The sequence below is a fragment of the Pteropus vampyrus genome, unplaced genomic scaffold (genome assembly GCF_000151845.1).
Source record: "Pteropus vampyrus isolate Shadow unplaced genomic scaffold, Pvam_2.0 Scaffold269, whole genome shotgun sequence".
Taxonomy (NCBI): domain Eukaryota; kingdom Metazoa; phylum Chordata; class Mammalia; order Chiroptera; family Pteropodidae; genus Pteropus; species Pteropus vampyrus.
Genome location: NW_011889050.1, coordinates 1,681,633 through 1,699,599, shown reverse-complemented (window position 1 = coordinate 1,699,599; position 17,967 = coordinate 1,681,633). Strand labels below are relative to the sequence as shown.

Sequence of the window (17,967 nt, the reverse complement as noted above, 5' to 3'; positions counted from 1 at the left end):
GCATCTAGTTAGAATGACAGAAACATGTGAAAACAGAAATAATGCCAGGCAGAGTGTGATTAAAAGCAAAAGAGCAGCAGAGAACAAAGTTTTGCAAGCACCCAGAGAGGTGAAAAGACAACATTCAGAGAAGCCTTCAAGGAGAGCTAGAATTTGATCGGGGTCACGAAGACCAAGCACTAATAGAGGGATAGCACATGAAATCTTGAGTCACAGTTGAGCCTCAGCTACTGATGATGTGAAGAGTCTGACTCAGACAGAGGTCTTGTGCTGCCATGTAGAAGATGACAGGTGGGATGGGTGGGATGTGGCCAGATTATGGGGCACTTTCGATTGTCAGCTGTTGGAGAGCTCATCCTAGCACCATCCTGGGAGCTAGATAGAGTTGGACAATCTCAGGCCCCACTCCAGACCTACTGAATCAGAATCTGCATTTTCACAGGACCCCAAGTGGTGCATATTAAAACCTAAGAAGCACTTCTTGAGGACATGAGGAACCAGGAGGTGTCTATAATCAGTGGCAGGGTGAAGGAAATATTTCTGCAGCTAGAAGGGATATTAATCTGTTAATGATGTATAAAATTAGACTTAAGAGAACCTGGAAGCCAGGAACTCAACCAGGGGTGTTTCGGTGGCTGCATTATGAAGTTGGGATAGTCCTGATGTCATTTTGGATATCCTGAGATATGAGAGAGGGTAGGGCACTACGTGGAGACACCCGGACGGGCCCTCGGAAGCCAGGTTGGGGCTGGGAGGTGGATGTGAGCATGGCCGGCTCACATGCAGCAATGAGCCCAGGAGAAGATTAGCTCTAAGGGAAGAGAATAGCCAGGGAGGGGCGGGGGTTCCGCTGAGAACAGAGGTTCTGGGAATTTTCCAGTTTCTCCCTACTCAGGGGACAGGAAGAGGACCCAGCAGAGAAAACAGCAAAACCGTAAAAGAGAAAGAAAAAAAATTAGATAATGGTTACTTGCAGCTTTTATTGAAAGAAATCTTGCTAGAATTTCCATAAACCTAGAAAATACACTTTGTTAGTAGCATCAATAAAAACAGGCTCATTAAACAATAGAAGTTTCATCTTGGGACCATATTATAAGACTGAACAAATACAAATAACAAATCTCATTCTTTTCATTCCTTGTGGAAATAACTGCTGTTCAGTAAAACGAACTAACTTGTGAAAGACTTCCAAAAATCATAGAAGGACCTAAACTGTCTGCTCCATCTACTGTATTGATGAAGGAATGGAAAGATGGTCCAGCCAGCAGCCATGTGAGTGAGCCTTCTTCCAGCCCCAGTCGAGCCTTCAGATGGTGCAGCCCCAGCTGACTGCAACCTCATGACACTCTGAGCCAGAACCACCCATGGGAACCACTCCCTGATTCTAACCCTCAAACACTGTGTGAGACAGTAAAGGTCTGTTGTTTTAAGTTGCTAAGTTTTGGGTTGTTTGTTAGGCGATTGGATGTTTCGCCTTTGAGTCCTCTGCTATTTCAGCCACACTCCAGTGAGACACCCATGTAGCACTAAGTTCTGTTTCGTAGAACTTACATAGACATGCTGATTCCAGTTCTTTAGAAACTTAGGACTTAATGCAGATGGTGACAATGAAATCAAAATACAGAGGGAAGCGGGTCACTGGGGTAGTGTGGTCACCCATCCCAGTCACACGCGGTCATGCTGTGGTCCTCACTCTTTCTCGTAGCCCTTCTGGCTGACTTCCAAGCCACTGCCCTTTCCAATCTCACCAGGCTGTGGGAGTGCTGGGGGCAGGGGCCGGGTCAGGCTGAGGCAGCCTAGCAGAAGAGAGACTGTAACCAGGATGTTTGAGCCCGCATGCCGAGGGCTGGCAAGCCCAGTGTCTGAACAAGGTCAAAGGATTTCTCCCCTACTCTGCTTGTCTTGTAGCTATGGCTGTGATAGTACTGGAGTGAGAACTTGTCTGGCTAATTTGAAAAAACAAACACATCAACAACACGCAGTTGATTTGTTAATGACCTAACGATGCCCCAAAGCCCAGAAAGTAGATGCCGATACCCATAAAGGAGGTAAGCAAAAGTGGCATCAGGCAAGGACAGCTCCTTTTGGGGATGCTCCATCCCTTTCTCCAACTGTGCTCCACCTGTCCCACCCAGGCTAACTAGATTATCCCCTTTGCCTTCTTAAATTTTCTTTTAGTTTTCTGAGCTGGCATACTCAGAACACAGGAACGTGTGTCCCAAATCCAAAGAATTTCTTACATGGGTGCTTTGCCAGGTGTTTATAAGGCCACCTCCCTGCCTTTTGTGAAAACAGACCATTAGAAGCGGGATGGTTGCTTAAGGGCTGGCCAAGGTGCTGTGTCCCCACAGCAGCTCAGTCTTGAGGGAGACCCAGAGGCCTGGACTTGGCACAGTCTGTTTTCTAGTGTCCAAGGACATCTGGGGCCTGACCCCTGGCAAGGAGCAGATGCCCATGCCTCTCTGCTTTGCTCTGGAACAGTCCTAGCCTGCAAGCGGTGGCTCCCGGAACTCCCAGTGCCTTTCTTCCTCTGCCTGCCAAGGCGCCAGCTGCCTCTGAAGGATGCACTTTCCAGAAAGCCTGTTCAGGGCCCAGGGCTGTGCACAGCAGCCATACCTTGCTCGTACTTCCACCCTGACTGCAAACACTGGAAACTGTCTTGTTTGGAGCCACAAGCTTGGCTTCCATCTCATGGTAAAAAAAAAAAAAAAAAAAAAGGAACAAAAACCATATCAGAATTCTAAAAGGTCCTTTAACGTTGGGCTTTTGGTGATGCCCACTGGCCTTTGGTTTTATGTAAATAACTCAACAACTTCTGGGGGGTTCAAGATCAGGACCTAGGATGTTTTCATCACAAAGTTCTTACCCATTATCAACTAAGTATGGAGCTGTAAGCCTCATCTTTGTTCACAAAAGTCTCAACATTCCATCTCCAAGAGATATAAGACCTTCTTATCCATTTCTTTTCCAAATAAAAGCAGTAATTAAAATTAAAATTGTCACATATTAATTGTGGATTATGTGTTAGACGCTGGAGTACATGCTTTACGAGCATCGTTTCAGTCTATACTAAAAGCAGACGCGATTTCCATATTATAGATAAAGAAACTGAGCCTCAAAGTGGGGAGAAAGAACTTAGCATAGCTAATAACTGGCAAAGGTGGAATTCTAACTCTTTCCACCCCAAGCTGCCTCACCAGGCACACACTGAGCAGCTGTAGTTTGCACAATGGCTTTAGCCTTTTGGAGCTTACAGAATTCTGGTGGAGATTTAGAAGGACTCAGAGGTAGTAACTCAATCATTTTCTAGACCATTCGGGCAGCCATTCTGCAGCCTCCCTCAATAGGCATCACCTTTACACCTCTCTTGGAGAACCAACACCCATCGCTGAATCTGCTTTTCTTTTGAGTCAGCCCCGAGGGCAAGAACACTGCCTATAGGCATTAGTCAGGGTTTAGGGGGCAAGAGATGGTATAGAACCCTGGGACCAGCATCCCAGGAGCTGTTACCTCTCCTAAGCCTGAAAGGGCAAGAGTGGGGAGTGGGTCTGAAGCCAGGGATAGGCCTCAGGCAGAGAGGTGCAGGGATCAGGTGAGCATGGATGCACTGACATCAGTCTCCTTCTGTCTCTGCCTCCTGCCCAGGCCTTCTATTGGTGAAATCCAGAGGAGGCCAGAGGGCAAGGGAGCCTGTTGGTGCATCCCATGCAGGGCAGCCTCCTGGGCCAGGAGGAGAGGGCTGGAGAGTGGGTCAGGAGAAAAATAGAAGGGACCAGAATAGTGAGGACAGGACCTGTGTCTTCTTTGCCCTGGGGGCCCCACCCTGGGTCTGACATATAGCAGGTGCTCATAAGTATTGGTTGAGAGGATGGGATCAGGAGCAAGTGGAGGTGTGGGTGGATATGCAAGCACAGCTCACCCTGCCCCCACCATAGCACCAGAAGCAAGATGATAGCTCCCAGGGCAGGAAATGGGTGGCCAGCACCAACAGGCCTGGGAGAATGTTGGGTGGTGTGGGCTTGGGGTCTAGGAGATAAGAAGCTTGGAAAAGCCTCGGGCAGAAAAGCCCCTGGTTAGAGCTCAGTGGTGGCTGGTGGGAATGGCCTGGGGACTGCTTGGACCAGCAGGAGAAGGCCCAGCTTGGTCCAGCAGGAGAAGGCCCACCGCTGTCCACCTGGCCTATTCCTTGGCAGGTGATGTCTGGGAGAGTGGGCCTGGGAGTGCAGGGCAGGGAAGAGCCAGCTGGCTGATCTTCTGGGGACAGATTAGACAATAGCAGGACTTGCATGAAATTGTTCCTGAACAAATTAGAATAGTCACAGCTGCCCTTAACAGCCTGTAGTGAGATAGAGCAGCTCTCTGTGGCCATTGGACTGTCCTGCAGGAAAAGATCGTGGCTCCTCCCACCTAACCTGCTCCTACAGAGGAAAGTTAACATCACTAAGAAGCTCTTTATTTTGTGGGTAGGAGCTAAGGCTCTTGATCAGTGGCCTTAGAATTTTAGATGATGCCCAGGGGCAGTAGTGCAAAATGGCAGGACATCCACACTGTTCTTAACTTGGAAGGTAATAAGCAATTATTTAGACTACCAAGTAGCCGTGTGATAAAAGAGAATTAGAGTGACATATATGGAGCATGTGCCACATGCCACACATTGTTCTCAGCATTTTCCATGTACCAGTTAAATCATATAGTCCTCACGAAGGCAGGCCTTTGCTTTATTATCCCCATTTTACAGAGGAAGAAACTGTGCTACTGAGTAAGGGACTTGCCCAAGGTCACCATGTTTTCGACAGGAAAGACCAAGATTTAGAGGCAGGTGGTCTGGCTCTGGGGCCCTTCTGACTTTTAGGCTCTTCTCACTTCTGAATGTGCCCCAGGAGCCAGTGGGGAAGATGGTGGTGGCCAGCTGGAGCTGTTTTGAGGATGGAGGAAAATTGCGAGGAGCAAAGAGGAAGTATCTGAGTCTAAACAAGAGATTCTTATCAAAATAAACCATTTAGTTTAGAATAGTTTTAGGTTTATGGAGAAGTTGCAAATACAGTACAGAAAGTTCTTGTATACCACCTACCTAGTTTTTCCTTTTAATATCTTACATTGGTATGATATATTAGTCACAATTGATGGACTGATATTGGTACATTATTATTAACTAAAGTCCATACCTAGTTCAGATTTTTTTTAGTTTTTAACTAATGTCCTTTTCTGTCCCAGGATCCCATCCCAGAGGCCATATTACCTTCAGTTGTCATGATTCTTTAGGCTCCTCTTGGCTGTGACAGTTTCTCAGATGCTCTTGTTTTTGATGACCTTGACAGTTTTGAGGAGTACTGGCCAAATGTTTTGTAGAATGTCCTTAATCGAGTTGTGTTTGATGTTTTTCTCATGATGAGACTGGGTTATGAGTTTGGGGGAGAAAGAAGTAAAGTATCTTTTACCCCTCATAGAGGTGAAATACCCTTTTTATCACATATCAAGTGTACATTTTATCGACGTGATTTATCACTGCTGATACTGACCTTGATCACCTGGCTGAGTCAGTGTCTGCTAGGCTTTTTCAGCCTATTCCCTACTGTCCTCTTTGGAAAGAAGCAGGCACACTCAAGGGGTGGGGTGTTACGTTCCACCTCCTAGAAAGGGGATTATCTACATAATTTATTTCAATTTCTTTTGTATGGAAGATTTGTCTCTTCTCCATTCATCAACTTATTTATTTATTTATCTATCTATTTATTTATTTATTTATTCATTTATTTAATTATTTATGCAATCATTTATTTCTGTGGATATTTATTTTAAACTTTGGATTATAATCCAATATTTTCTTATTTATTTATTGCTAAAAGTATTCCAGCTTTAACAACTGGAGCTCTTTCAGGTGGTCCTGTGTCCTGTTGACATACCCCATTCATTTTTGAGTGTTTCCTTACTTTCTGACATAATAAGAAGCTATTTATAGCTTTCTGTTTTTAGCAGTGGTATTTCCATTTACAAAATATAGTAATTCTCAATCTCTGAAAATGTCAAATCCTAGAAAATGTTGAATTCTTACACAAGATGTTAACATCATTCTCAAGCAGTTGTTACCGAAGATTCATTTGAGGAATCCGATTTATGTATACATTTCTGTTACATTAGGATTAGAGACAAGTTCTGTTTAGAAATGACTCCAAGAACAGTTTTTTGATTTTATTGTTGCATTGAAAACCAATCAAATTTGTGTCAGCCTCAAAGAGCATGTTTATGTAAAATTAAATTAATGCTGGCAGCGAGCTGAACTTTTTTTTTCTAAACGGGAAATGGGTTAATGCAAGACACCATACTGTATGAAGAACTAAAGAATTGAATGGCATGTGCTTATTCTTATGTATAGACAGGATTTATGGCATCTATAGATACAGATAACACCCCTGAAGGTGCCTATTTCTAATAGAGGAACCCCAACCGTCTTTGTCCAGTAAAGCTGAGGTGCAATGCACAGTCATTCTTCCTGCTCCGAGGGCATGTGCTCGGGAAGGTAAGCAAACATCACCAGAGGCTGGCCTGCGTGGGTCGAGCCTCTGGGTAAGACCTGCTGGGCTACTGTCTTCACTGAGAAGAGCCATATCTTTTTGAAACCTATTATTGGTCTCTGAAGTACCAGAGAATCTCAGTGGAGTAGAGGAGTAGTGTTTGAAGGGCTAGAATACACTATTTGGGTCTAGAATGCCCATCACATCGGTAGTTCCCAATAATTGCTATCTTATTTGATGTCCAGGTCTCTTCTTAAAAGATTGAACTTGGAAGATTCTGGATTCTTTGCTAACCTGCATGTTTGTAACATTTTTAAAAAGACTCGGTTTCACGGTCCAGGGATCTTCATATTTACGAAACACACAGAACCCCTAAAAGATGCTGATGTTGACAGCACTAGCAGAAGCACATTTTTTGTTTTGGGTTTGTTTGTTTTGAACAGTGATTTTATATATTGTTAATTTTTACTATTCAAATATCAGAACTAACTTGTTAGAATCTGTGAGGCAGTGAAGTACGGTTAGAGGGAATGAGTTTTGAAGCAACAGGAACACCAAATAGTGCCCAACGCCGGGAGAGTTTCAGTATAGAGACAGTCTATCAGTAAAGCCAGAGAAAAGACAGAAAATTACATTCTGAAAGCAGGAGGGCATCAATGACTTTGTTAGCACAACTGCAAATCTGGTTAAATTAAACCCAACAGGAGAGTAATCCACAGGCAGAGCAGAAGGAAGCTGATAATGTAAACTCAAATGAATACAATTTGAAAGCTTTCCAAAAGGAAACCATTAACCCTCGAGTTTTCATAAAGGAAGGGGGTGCCTAAGGAACAGACATTCCATTTCCAATGAGGGCTCAGGTGTCTACTCAGTAAGGCTTCAAAAATGTTCGCTGGTGTAGAAAACAAGATTCACCTAAAACTCAGAGACGCTGAACCATCCGATGATGCCAAGGCCCCTCTCTACCTTCCACTGCTTTTCTTTATCATTTTCTCAAACTATTTAACTCATGCCTAAGGAACAGACCTTTCCTGCTGGGGGTTAAGAAAGAATCTGCAGCTTAGACCCCGCCTACGCAGGCAGTGAATGTACCATACAGTTGGGGAAGGTGAATGCCAGATTTGCTGTCTCTGTTAAGTGAACCTATGCCCCTTCCAACATCTTCCTTTTTTGGGACTCACACTAAGATATCCTCAGCCCCTTACTTCTCCCACTTCCTCAGCCTGGTCCCAGCCACATTCCAAGCTATTTTGGTTGTTGCATTTCACAGACTCATGCACATACACCTCACAGCACCCCAAAGCAGCTAGGGATGGGAGGTGGGGAGCAGCGATTGTAAAGTATCTCTCTCCCCAGGAATTCTGGAGCAGGGACTGCGCAATTCAGAAGAGATGTTTATCCAAAACCCGATGAATGGGAATGAGTGCGGAAAGGGTGGGAAAGAAATCCCTTAGGGTGGGAAGACGGCAGATGGCAGTAGGGGCTAGAGGAAGCTGAGGAAGTCTGTTGAGACACAGGGTTGTGGGGAAGAAAAGCCACCTCCGCCTCCTTATCTGGGGTTAGATTAATGATGGAGAATACAGATGGCAAGAACTGAAGATCCAAAGGACTCCTGCAGAATTTAGGCAACAGCAGTCAATAGGCCAAAAGCTATTACTGTGTGTTCAAGAAGGAGAAGCCGTGGCTCCTGCGCCTTGCTCACCTCTAGAATTACTGATCCATTGAATAAAGTTTCTTCATTTTGACCATCCTACATGAACCGTTTCCTGATGGGCCCCCGACCGTGCCTGAGCTCTGACTAGTGGCACATTGGGAGGCAAGGACTCTATGGGTCTGTGGGAACTGGGGGCAGGTGGAGTGGGGGAGGGACTGCAGCCCTACCACCTGTGACAGAGACAAGGTAACTTGCTTCCAAGGCTTGCTGTGAGTATGCGTGATATGCAAGCTGTGGACACTTGCACTTAATAACACCAGGCATTGTGAGGCTCCCTGGAGTGGGCATAGGGTGAGGGAATTAGTCACTCACAACTTCCTGTCTTCTTAACCTGAAACCCCACTGTGTCGATGTCTCCTAGTTGTTCTTTAACCTCAGCTCATTTTCTCCTCTTACCTATTTGCTTCATTGATTTCAGACAGGTCTGCAATGAAAGAATCCCAGGAAGTCTCCTGAGTCACATCCCGAAACCTCTGCGGGGGAGGGAGAGTGAAACTTCCCCGTGAGGGTCTCAAGCACGCAGGAAGAAACCCCCTCTCCAGCTCTGCTGTGCTCACCTGCCTGGGAGCTCTGCAGTGGTTCATGTTTTTAAACAAATATTTGTTGTTTACCCACCAAGTTGGCTGACACACATATGATACTTATATTATGATACATATAACATACTTATGTTATATTGTACGTATAGTAAGTCTTCTAGTGGTCAATGCTATACACAGGAGTTTGGGTTTTTTTTTTGGACGGGGGAGGCAGAGCTGATATTTTATATGAGTGGGGCCAGGGAGGGCTTCTGTGATAAGATCACTTGTTAGCAGAGACCTGATGGGAATGAATGAATGAGACAAACAGAAATCCTGGGCAAGAGCATTTGGGGCAGAAAGAATAGCAAATGCAGAATCTTGAGGCTTCTCTGAGGAGCATCAGGAAGGCCATGTGGCCAGAGTGTGGTAGGGGTGTCACTAGTTGGGGGTGGCTACTAGATGCCATGCTCCAAAGGGCTTTTAGACTCTGCTCTGTCCTCCTCGGTGTAGCTGCCCCTTAACTGCAGGGTCCCATTGGTATTCGGGATCTGGGCCAAATTGATAGGTTACTTGAGGGAAAGATGGACACATCAGATGAACTTGATTTTCATGAAACCAAAGTGAATAAGCGATAAGAAGAGGCCTAGCTGACATATTAAATTCTGTCCATGAGTACATACAGAACATTGTCAGGACTTACAGTGTGCCCCTGTTCTGTTCTAAGTGCTTACCTGCTTCATCTCACTTAAATCCACACAATAACCCCATTAGGTGAGTACTATTATTCTTTCCCAGGGAACTGAGAGAATTTACCCAACGATTGTTCAAAGTCTAATCACTAGCAAATGAAGGAGCCAGGATTTGGGTCCATGTCTGTTGGAGGCTAGAGGCTGTGCTCCTACTCACCCTTCATACTGCCTCTGTCCTCAGGATCCCTTCCCAAGCTGTGCTGCCTCCGGAGGCTGTGCCTACCTCCTGGGCCATGCCCACTCTAATCCAATCCCAATAGGACACGTCCAGCCCAACATCAGAGGAGAAGAAAGGCCACTGAAGTTGAAATAGATATGGCTTGTCTCGAGTCTCTGACACCACCATTGTGAAGCTGCTGGGTCTGCTCTTGGCCTTGGGGAAAGGAGAAGAGAACGTTCTGTTTTCTGCCCTCGCTGCCACCACCTGACTGCCCAAGAAAACACCTGTGCAGGCTCAAGGGTGTCTGCTGAGGTATCTGGGGAGCCCAGAGATGTCTGGGGTTTTAGACATCTGTCTAGGTAGAAACTGTACTCTGTTCCTGAAATGAACATGACATAAAGTTAAACTTCAGTCTGATTGTAACAGCACATCTCATCCCAGATCTGATCTCTGAAGGAGCTCATGGAAAAGACACCAAGTTGAAGTCCATGAACCTGGGCTGAAGTCCTGCCATTTACGAGGAGAGAGCTCTTGGACAAATCACCTCACTTTTCTGAGCCTTAATTGCACATTTGTGAAACAGTGGTGATAGTCTCTATTTGATAGAATTGTTAGGCAGATTAAATGAAATGAAAACATTTGAAGGTAATAAGTGTTCACTAAAGGTTGGTTTAAATAAATGTTTATTGAGTACCTACTATGTGCCATGCATGTGCTAGATACTAGAGACTAGAAGGGTACTCCTTATAGAGACATGGTCCCTGTGCTTGAAGAAGCACTACTCAGGTAATGGAGGACGCAGATGTTGAAGAGATTAATTATAATGCAGTGCAATATGCTAAGTGCTGTTATTTCTATTTCTTATGTGAATATGTCTTTTTGTTCATGTGTGAATATGTGCTATTTTTACTATTTCTTCCTTTTGATACTATGGGCTATGAGAACAGGAACCAGGCCTTCTTCTATTTCTTTTAGATCTTCTTATAAAAACTTGAGCAACATTTGGGCACATGATCCTATGGGAAATGCAGTGGCCTCTTTAATTTAACGAAGAAAACATCCAGAGAGGCTCTGGAGAAGTATTCTTCAGGCCACCAGGGTGATCAGAAAGGATAGACCCCCGAACCCATTGTCCAGCCCACACTCAGGGAGCCTGCGACCTCTTGACTAGAACCAGGGCGAGTGGAAGGATGCTCAGCCGACCGGGGCATGCATCTCCAGCGGCCCCTGCTCTTATTTAATTGATACCGCAGGAGGCAAACAGCCAGATCCTCAGAGAAAAAGGGACACTGCATTTGTCAGTGTCTCAATTCTGTTTACTCTGTAAACACAAGGAGGAGCTCAACATTCTACTGTTCTTAGTTTTGCAATCTTCATAAAATAAATATTTGCCTTCAAAAGCAACAACTACGATAACCATCATAATAATATTCTCAAGCGCCATTTCTCTGTTATATGCCAATCTTAGAAGTCAAATCAGAGAGCTGTGTGTGGTCTGTTTGGATAATGTTTTTCAAGTGAAGACCAACTGGCAGCAATTTTGCAGAAAGCTTGGTCTCTTGGTTTTCAGATTGACTCAAACTAAGTGTCTCAAGGCACTGGAACATCTCATCCCTGCCTTGGTTTCCTCTGTTCACAAACGAGGAGCAAAATTGCTTACATGAGTGCTAAAGGAAGACCAAGACATTTGCTCAGCTCGCAGTGGTCGTAGGATAAGGACTGGCCTCTGCCAGAGGCCACCTGGAGAGATCAGAGGACTGCAGTCTATTCACATATCTTAGCGATGGATCTCTCTCTCCAAATCTAAGAATGGCTAAAGCTTAAAAAGGGTTCTGCTGAATTTAAATTTTGTAGCTTGTAAAGGAATCCATCAGCAGAAAACCACACTCTGCAAGTCTAATGATGCACAGTTGACTTGTGCCATTCAAATGCTGCTCTGCACCCAGCTGCCGCCGCCCCCTTTCTTGGTGCATTTAAACAGCCACATCCCCCAAGTGTCCATTTTGATCGATTTTCCTCATTATGGACAGGAACTTTTAGGAACAGCCATCGCCAGCCATTATCAAGGACTAAATCTTAAAGGAAATGAACCTTGAAGACACCTCTGAGATGCCTTTAAGATAGTACAGTGCTTTTCATTATTTTTAAAGATTAAGGTTTTTTTTCTAGGCCAGAAGTAATGTTTGTTATGCAAGAACACAGAGCCTCAACCAAACTATTAAACCATAAAACCATACATACCTGGTAAACAAAATCAACCAAACCAATAGACATTTGCATCCCATCTGACTACCCTCTGGGGTCTTGGGCCTTCCTTACAGGGTCAGGAGCCTGGCCAGATGCCCAACTCCTCCCTCTTGATCCACCTATATGCTCTCACTGCCCTGGGTTTCTCAGAGACATGGTCTCTTCCCCTCAGTTGACTTCCTGCCCGACTGATCTCCATGGTCCTGTAACTTGAAAGGAAATTGAACTTGGCAGGTGCTGGCAGTCACATGCTGGATGGCGCAGAGCAGCCGGGTTCTCCCTAGTTCCACAAGGGCCATGTGCCACAGTCAGGAACAGCTCTGGAATGCCAAACAGGGTGTGAAACTGATCTCCAAATTTGTTCCCCTGTGGCACTCTCAGAAGAGGAGGCTTCCTAACTGAACCTGTCCGTGCTTCTCTGTCTGCTCAACCCCACCTCTCTCCCAACACCAGCAAGTACTTCTCCATCTCTCCAAGTGAGAAATGGGGAGTGAATGGAGCTGGCCAGGGCTGTGGGCTCTGGGTTGCCTGTGGGAATACTGGGTAGGACTGAGAAGGGATAGAAGACAATGTCTGACTCTCTAAGAATGTTAAGCATTTTCTTTGTAGTTTGAGACTTTTAAAAATGTAAGCATGTGTTTCAAGTTGGAGTCTTTAAAATTTTTCTCAGAAAGGGCCCCTTTGCCATTTGTTAACTGCAAAGAGAACAGATGTTGGATTTAAAGGGATCATTCCATTGTCCTGCCAACTTCTCCCGCTGCCAGACTAGCCCTCTGAGGAAAAGGCTACCTGGAGATCTGACTCGTGGAGGTGCCGGCAGGGTAGATTTCAAGATATAACAGCCGGTGTGCTGTGGGCACCGATGGTTCCAGAATGACATGAGGCATGAATAATTGCAGCTGAACTTCTACCCTGAGTCAATGTATAGTTTTATTTGTCCTCCCAACACCCTAAATGGAAGCCTAGACTTAACCGTGGTCTCTGTCCCCAGCTTGCCTGGCTCCTGGTTCTCCATTCTTGTCTCCTCCTGTTCTTCCCGCCTTTCCCTCTGCTATAGCCACACTGCCTCCCTGCTGGAGTTGGGACACCTCAGATTCATTGCCACCCTGGAGCCTATGCGTGGCTCATTCTCTCGCTTCATTTAGGTTTTGCTCAAATGTCATCTTCTCAAGAGGTTCCCCTTAAACCTATCCCAAGCACTTTCTCTCTGCTTGCTCTGCTTATTTGTTTCTTCATGGCACTGATTTTTTCTGAAATTAACATTCACATTTGTGTATTACGGCTTCTCCTTGTACATTCACATCTGTGTATCACGGCTTCTCTTTTCTGAAATTAACATTCACATCTGTGTATTACAGCTTCTCTTTGTACTAGGTTCCACAAAGCGGGGTGTTTGCTCTCACTACCCACGGTGCTGCTGTGTCACTATACTCAGGACAGTGCCTGCCATGCAGCAGAGGCTCAGAAAAGATTTGTTGAATGAATGAATGTATATTAAAACCAGTGTGAAATTCTACCTCCTTGTCTCTCCTGTGCATGAAGTTTAAGGAATATGGAATTGAAAATATGGCAACATTTTAAGAGAAAAGATTTGTTAATGGTCTGATAGTTGTCAAAACTGACCTCACATTTTTCATTTGCACTCTAGATTTGTGTGTCTTTCTTTATATCCTAAGAAAGTGCTTCACATCAGGATTAGAATGCTGTTGGCAGAATTATCTCCCTATTATTTTCAAGAGACTAATGTCTTATTTCAGTATTTGGGCTCACCTTTTGGTTGCTTATATCCACACATTTAATAGTATCATTAAATAGTCTTAATCTTGAGGGATCTAGAGATACCACAGCTCAGCTTAGCTTCCATGCACCCCGGGCCTCACTGTTATTAGTAACGACAACACGACTGTGGCTGTGACTGGTTTGCTTACTGATCCCATCAGGATTCACAAGCCAAGGCACCTTCCTGCCATGTATAGAGCACAGTCTGATTTCCTGGCTGGTGAAGTGACTTGAGATGACATGAGCTCGCTGGGTGGCACGGCTGTGGCTATCAATGCAAATCCATCTCCCTATACAAGGTTCATTACCACCCATCCATTTTCCACAGTGCTCTGATTTGTCGGGAATGGAAAACAAAGGCCTCCTGGTTAGTTAAGCATGTAGCTATGGGCACAGGCCTCTGGGAACTTTAGGAGGACCTGGGCAGAGGACGAGAGCCTCCAGCTTCACCAGCTTGTATCTGCTCTACCATGTATCCAAACAGTGTGTATGACATCTTCGGGTACCCAGCCTTTAAGAAATAACACGTGTCATCGCACCCAGAGAGAGTAGATTTGCTAACTGGAATTTGTTTGCTCGTTGACTTAGGGTACTTAGGTGTTCTGGCAGCCCCTTGTCCCCACTGTGTGATTAGAACAACCGGTGACCTTTTTTGACACAAAGGGTCCCATTCATTCATTGGACATGTTTTCACTGAGTGCCCACTATGTGTTAGAGAGGACGCTGGGACGGAGGACACCTTGGATTATAGGAGTCCACTATTTGATGAAATGTAGGACCACCCTCCTGCCAAACCCAGGGCGAAGCTTTTTCCTTGGATTTGATTCTATGATTCTAACAGCCCTTGGACAATGCTTTGTGATGACCTTATGACAGACAATCATGAAAAATTAAGTTCATGCTCATTTGTTTGTACTAACAGGGGAATTATTTTGGGATTCCTGATTTCTAAAAGCCATTTGAAATTTTCTCTTAGGTACTAGACTATATTAGATTGAACCACTTGATATCACCTCTATTTGACTATATTTAGGCTATATACAAACAACAATTTCATATTTTCTACTCCAATATTTTGATTGCCAATCCTTTATTGGGATGGCTCACAAAGAATGAAACAGAACGTTTCCTCTTTAGCCCTGGCCTCTGATGAGGACAAGAGGCCAGCAAATAGTATGGCTTGCTTTATTTTTTAAGAAAATAATAATTGGAGATTGAATATAAACTCCTGTCCACAATACGTGAACTCAAGGACAGCAACGTAGGTTGCGATGGGTCTTTGTTTCCTAATTGATCTAATGCACTAAGTGAGCTTAATGTAAGTTAATTAATTATGCTATTACCTAGGGTAGAATTACCTAGGCAGAGCCTAAAACAGCATCAAAGGAAAGAGCAGGCAGGTATCTCCGGGATAATTGAGAAAACCAGGGCCAGAAGGAAAGCTGCTAAGAGGTGGGCAGGCAGGACACTGAGTAGGCCGGGAGGGAACCCCACCTGAGGGGCTGAGCCGTTTGATCATAGGGCTGGCTTCCAGAACACCATCCTGTTTACAGCTACTGTGTTTGAATATCAGATTTTCTTGAGTCTTTGAAGCTGGGTTCCTGGGCATTCCCTTGAGAATGAATTCAATTTTTTTGGAAACCACAAAAGTCACTCACCTGAACTCACCTGAAGGAGACTCAGGTGACCTGGTTTCTGTCTATGTGTGGTCCTTTGAGACCTACGGAACTTTGATGAGAAGATGCACCTCAATTAAAAGAGTCAACCTGGTTTTGTACCCTTGAAATGGGGAAGTCGAGGAGTAATACCAGGTCTGTCTTCACTTCCCTAAGCAAACCCTGGGCTGCTGCCTGTGGCAGGCACTGTGCTAGGTTCGGGGGCGTGACGGCACTGAAGAGACGAGGGTGGGCTCCTGATACTTCTGAGCTTTGTAAACACATGTCATCAACAAAGTGAAGACCCTGTTTACTTTTAGAAACTTGGTAGTGCCCAGAGAGTAAAAATCAAACAATTCAGAGAAATCTTATTTACTCTTTTCTCTTCAAAACATGTGCTTCCAAGATTACCCTCCAAAGGTGCCATTAATAAAGTACAGCCTGGCTCACGCAAGGGTGGGGAGAGAGCAGAGACCTCAGCTGACTGTCACTGGGGCCCCCAATCTTCTCCAGTGACAAAGGGCACACATCGACCATCCTCAGGACAAATGCTAATTTCTCAGCTTTGATAAGTAACTCTTTTTATGGTGGGCTCTGTCAAAATGTAACTTCAAAGATCTTAAGTGGATATGGCTTAGAAATCTCAGAGCTCAAAGTCAGGCGAGAAATATTCTCTATCTTAATTACCTGAATTGATTCCTTTTCTCCTTTAATCTATTATGGCTTTTTGCCTCTTTATTATTTTGAATTTGTTGCAGTTTCATTCTTGGCTAGAGGTATCTCAAAGGTACAACTTCAGAGCCACAGCACAGTGGCTAGCTGGAGAGCAGAGGAAGGGGGCTGGTCTTCGTCTGCTCCCCATCTTCTCTCTGTTCTTCAGTCCCATCATCTCACATCCCTATGTCCCACTAACTGTCCAGTTCCTCCGCCTGACAGGGCTTCTCCCCTGCTGATTTGTCATCTCATTCCCCACCCCTTATTGCTTTAATTGTCCCTCTCGAATCTTCGCCTGCTGTCCTCTCTGCCCCGCTGCCCCCTTTCTCCTTCCCCTCATACCTCTAGCCCCGCCGTGCAAGAGCGACTGCTGTAGGATGTTGGGAAATCAGAGCCAGGCCTTGTGTAGGAGTCCAAACTATTCCGAGATCTGTCGGAGCATTTAGAGGAACCTCTTGGCTGGAAGCGAAAGCCTTGATCGTCAAATACATACACACCCCCTCACACACCCCCAACTGGGGAGTCATGACGCTGGGCCTCAGACTTGATTCAAAACTGCACCTGAAAGGTTTCTTAGGGCACTGTGGGAACTCAGGATGGGATGCAGGTACAGAGCCCAGCCAAAGTCCCAGCTGCTGCTTGCCTTCCTGTGACCAGGCTTGGGGGAAAACCGGAGAAACACACTTTCGTGCTCTCTTGGAGACACCCATTGTCCTATAGCCAAATCTTAAATCTTGCTAAGCACATACAGAGTTTGGCTCACTAGCCAAATAGTGAAATGGGTTTTCTTATGTTTTCCTGAAAACAAAGGAAGAATCTCAGGTCTTAGAACTGGTAGCAAAGACGTACAGTAATCGGGAAAGCTTGTTCAAACGCAACCCAAATATGACACGCATTTCAAAAATGTACCCAGGCTGTTTTGCAGCCCCTGACACCTCAGTCTCATCCACAGCCTAAGAGTTTAGAAAACCAAAGAGAAGGACCAACGCTTACCTGGATCCTGTTAGAGGGTCAGTTTCTAATCCAAGCAGAAGATGGAAGATGGTCTGTGAAGAGAGCCAAGCACGGTCCTGTTTTGGGCCACCAGGTTTCACAGGTGGCCACTCGGCAGAGTTCTCAGAAGCAGATGCTGGAGGCCGGCAGAGCTGCCTGGAGCGAGGCACCTCTCTGCTGTCAGTCCCACTTTCCTTCTGTTCCAAAGGGCTTCCCGGGAACTCTTCCTTGACTGCTCCCGTCCTGTTTGCGAGTTTGGAAACAGCCTTACAGAGGGGCTTTCCCTCGCTGCAGACTCACCTGCACCATCTAGAGGCCTCTCCCAGCACTGGCGATGCTGGCACCTTGCTCTGCAGGTTAGCCCCCTCTGCAGCCTGCCCAGATGCACACACCTGGCTTTTAACTTCCTGCCCTGAAAGACACCAGTTGGAATCTGTAAAATCATTGATTTGTTTTTGTGGAGAGGAAGTCTTGCTTCTATCAGAACGACCAGAGCCTTTGGGCACTGGAGTGCTAAAAAGCTAAATTAGCATTAAAATACCATTAATCAAAATGTGTTCCCCAAGGACCCCCCACAGAGATGGCCAAAGGCTGTTATATCCATTCAGCTTTGAAACATGCTGGCACATTTCTGCCTTCCTTTCTGCCCACCTCCCACATCCACTGCAGGCTTCAAGTCACCATATATCTCCCATGTAACTTCAAACAACCATATACACCCTGTATGATACACCCCGCATTATCACATACACTTCATTTAACTCCAGATAACTGTGTGTGTGTGTGTGTGTGTGTGTGTGCATGTGTGTGTGTATCTCATATAACTAGATAATCAGGAAGATATTTGAAACACAATTTGAAAGTTGCCTTTCAGCATCAGTTGATTCTTTCTCAAAAGTGAAATGATTAGGAAAAAAAACCCA

At 45.2% G+C, this 17,967-nt stretch overlaps 1 protein-coding gene across 7 annotated transcripts in view; it reads right to left on the bottom strand.

Annotated features, from left to right (window-relative positions):
* EDAR (ectodysplasin A receptor) overlaps positions 1-17,467 on the bottom strand; it is a 97,533-nt gene extending 80,066 nt beyond the window's left edge. For 2 of the 7 annotated variants that reach the window (XM_023520496.1, XM_023520498.1), the window contains exon 1: positions 17,045-17,467. The gene's annotated coding sequence lies outside the window, so the exon portion shown is untranslated. Of the gene's footprint in view, positions 1-5,239; positions 5,395-17,044 lie in introns of those variants that run through there. The other 5 variants (XM_023520497.1, XR_002776277.1, XM_011375292.2 and 2 more) reach the window with 5 other exon arrangements.
* Positions 17,468-17,967: the final 500 nt, after the last annotated feature.